This window comes from Cavia porcellus, unplaced genomic scaffold (genome assembly GCF_034190915.1).
Source record: "Cavia porcellus strain 051 isolate PalLab524CR breed Dunkin Hartley unplaced genomic scaffold, mCavPor4.1 scaffold_7, whole genome shotgun sequence".
Classification (NCBI taxonomy): Eukaryota; Metazoa; Chordata; class Mammalia; order Rodentia; family Caviidae; genus Cavia; species Cavia porcellus.
Genome location: NW_026947490.1, coordinates 23,286,772 through 23,290,570, shown reverse-complemented (window position 1 = coordinate 23,290,570; position 3,799 = coordinate 23,286,772).

The following is a 3,799-nucleotide window of genomic DNA, read 5'->3' as shown; positions in this document are numbered from 1 at the left end:
GACGTCAGGGCGGGGGCGTGGCCTCGGAGACCACGCCCCCGCCGCCGGCTCTTAAAGGCGCAGGCCGGGGCGGGCCGGGGGCTCTGTGGGCGGAGGCAGGTCCGGGCGCGCCCGAGGGAAACGTGTTCCCACAGGACGGCGAAGTCGGGGCGGGGAGGAGGGGAGCGAAACGGGGACGCTCGGAGGCCGAGCGCCAGCCAGAGAGGCGCAGAAAGACAGCAAGAGATGCAGAGACGCAGACAGACACAAAGAGGCAGGGACGGACAGCGGGGCTGGCAGAGACACAAAGAGATGGACCGAGAGGCGAAGGACAGAGACGAGCCGAGAAGGACAGAAGGAGGGGGCGGCGGGGAGAAAGAGGGAGAAGCGACCTGGACTGGGGCAGAGACCCATAGTCCACACGGAGACCAAGAGCCCGGAGAGGGGAGATCCGGGGCGGGACCCAGCCCGGGCCACCCCGGCAGCGCCGCGGGGACCAGCGTGTGTTGGAGCCCGGAGTGCGCGGAGGAAGGAGGAGCCTGAGGGCTCTTTCCCCTCAGTCACGCCGGCCCGGAGCGAGGCCGAGCCCTGGCCGTCAGCTGGAGGATTTGCTCGTCCTCCTAGCCCAGCCTGAAAACCAGGTGTTGGTAACTGCAGGGTGCCGGGCCAACTCGGGAAAGCTGAATGTTAAAAATCTCAGGAATTTTGGAACTGGTTGTTACTCATGACCATGATTAAAAATTAAAGTATGCAACCATGCAAGGAAATAAATTATATTAAAACAAAAGTACTATACGCTCATCGCGTCCTGGTCATTTCGCTTCATCTTCCTGTTATATGCGATCTTTAGTTTCTGCGCATCTTTTGTATCCTTCTGAAATTGCTATAGAAGGGTGGGCTGCTGTGTATGGCTTCCCAAAAATGCCTTCAGAGACTCACCCGTGCTTGAAATTGCCCCTGGTGAGGTCACGTGCTTCTTGGAACTTGCCAAAGGTTACAAATCCGTATTTATCAGCCTACGGCAGGTCGAGGCCATCATTTGCGTGGATTCATGGAGGGGGCTCTTGTATTGGGCTCTGAGCATGGGGTCTTTCCCGTGAGGTAGGGACCATCCTTGCTTACCCATTCACAGAAGAAGAAACCGAGGCCCGAGGAAGAAGAGTGACACTCGAAAAGTGACCAAGCTAGTGAGTGATAGGGTTGGGATTTGAACTCACCTGCTCCCAAACTCCAGCACTTGGGCTCTTAACCACAATGGTTTCCTGTTTCCGAAGAATAAAAGCTGCAACCTCGATATGCAAAAAATCCAGAAGTATATATGTAAATTGCTTCATGGGTTGAGGGGAGGAGGATTAGAACTTTATTATTGCGATTATTTAGCAAATGAAACCAGAGGAGTTTCTTCGGAGGACGAGAGGAGGGGTTCAGGATGGGATTCTAGAAACTTTGTGATCCCTCTAGGTCTCTGCAGGGTGAGGGCTGGAGCCAAGGGAGTAAGATGCGGGCTGAGTCGCCCCCAAACCCTTCCCAGCCTCTCCGCGGACTGCTGCAGTTCTCTCAGAAACCACATGAGGGCAGCAGGTTGCCTTTCTGCACACCAGGGACACAGTCGCGGAGCTCCCCCTGCTTCCCTTTCAATCAGCGCAGTCTCCACCCCATTTCCAAAAGGAGGGAGGTTAAGAATTGCAGGAGGTGCGAAGTAGATAGGCCGGGGAAACCTTAAGTTTAGTGAGAGAAAGCCACACAAAGGTATTTACATGATATTCTTTGTGTGACATAGCCGGGCATGATGGCATGTGCCTGTAATCCCAGCACTGGGTAGGCTGAGGCAGGAGGAGGATCCTCACAAATTTGAGGTCGGCCTGAACTACATAGTCAGATTGTCTCAATGAAATGAAAAAGACGTTTATATGACACATCTAGAATAGGCAAATTCATGGAGACAAAGAGTGCGTTAGTGGTTTCCAGGGGCCCGGAGAAAGACAGGCAGGGTGTAAATACTGGGTCCAGGGTTTCTTTTTGGGGTGATAAAAAGTTCTGGAATTAGTGGTGATGCTTTCTACAATCTTGTGAGTGCACCAAGACTTATGAAACGTACATTTAAAAAGGCAAAATTTGTGGGGTAAGAATGATATGTTGGAGCGAGGCATGGTGATTCCTGCCTGTAATCCCAGCACTCAGGAGCCTGAGGCAAGAAAACTGTTGCAAGTTCGAGACTAGCCTAGGCTATAGAGAGTTCAAGGCCGGCCTGACCTGCATATTAGGACCCTGTCTCAAAAAAAAAAAAAGACTGGGGATTTAGCTCAGCAGCATAGGTGTCTGCCTGGCAAGCACGAGGCTGTGAGTTCGATCCCAGGTACCAAAACAAATCTAGAATGAAATAGCTCAGTGACCCAATGCCTGCCTAGCAAGTGCAAGGTTGTGAGTTCAATTCCTGGTACCTAAAATAAAATAAAAGACTGATGTCTCACCTCAAAAAAAATTAAAGGAAAGGAAGGCGAGCAGGACATTGAGGCACCTGGCTGTCATCCTAGCTTCTTGGGAAGCTGAGGCAGAAGTATCATGAGTTTGAGGCCAGCCTGGGTAACTTAGCAATTTAGCAAGATCCTTTCTCAAAATAAAAAATGAAAAGAACATGTCACTCAGTGTGAAGGCTCTGGGTTCAAACCCTAATACTATTATTTTTTTTCCAAATCCATTTTATTTCAAGGAGAAAAATAAAAATAATGAAAAAAAACTTCTAAAATAAAATTTCAAAACAGGTTAGTGGGGTCAACAGTGGTATATACATCATGCATCATTAACCCCAAATCATTCACCCAAAGCACAAGACATCTGCCTTCAAATATCCAAATAACACCAGCACAAATCTTTCCCTTCTGCAAACTCAGATAAATCAGTAGTGTAACTATCTTAACTATTTCTTTACATATGTATACATAGACATATACATATATGTATGTATGTATACATATACATACATAGACATACTCATGCACATATGTTGTTTCTTTCAGCTTCTCACACTTATGAGACAATGCAATGTTTACACATGTGTCTTATTTATTTCACTTATGAGTATAGTCTCAAGTTGCATTTATTTGCCTATAAAAGTCTCCAGTTTATTCTTTAGGGCTGAGTAGTACTCCACTGTAGAAAAATACCACCTCTTTTTTTATCCATTCCTCAGTTGACAGGCACTTGGGTTATTTCCAAGATCTGGCTGTTACAAATTGTGCTGCTATAAACATGGGTGCGTGTATATCGATGTCAAGGCATGGTTTTGCACATCTGTAATCTCAACACTCTAGAGGCAGAGTCAGGAAGATCACTACAAACTCAAGGCCAGCCTGGGCTACGTGGTGATTTCGAGGTCAGAACTACACATCAGGACCTCATCTCCAAAAAAAGCAAAATGAAACAGAGCAAATAAATAGAAAGAGCTGGGAATGTAGCTCTGTGCACCCGGAGTACCTACACCCAGCGCTGAGTGTTACTGGTCACTGGTCACAGCACACTGGGCGCCCAGTGTGCCCCAGAGACTGCTGGGGAGGCTGAGGCCAGCCCTGCTCTCTCCCATCTGGCCAGACTGTGGAGCTCCCTCCCCACGGCCCATTGTCCTGAGGATTTGGCCCCGGGGCCTTCAGACCTTGCACAACCTGACCCACTTATTTCCTGGCCTCAGCCTCTGGCCTTAGTTCCCACAGCTACTGGGCCAGCAATCCAGATCCAGGCTGGACACAGGCTGTGCCTGGACCCCAAAGGGCCTTGTGAGCCTAAACCCAGCTTTTAAAGTGATCCTAACCCCCACGTCCAGTGC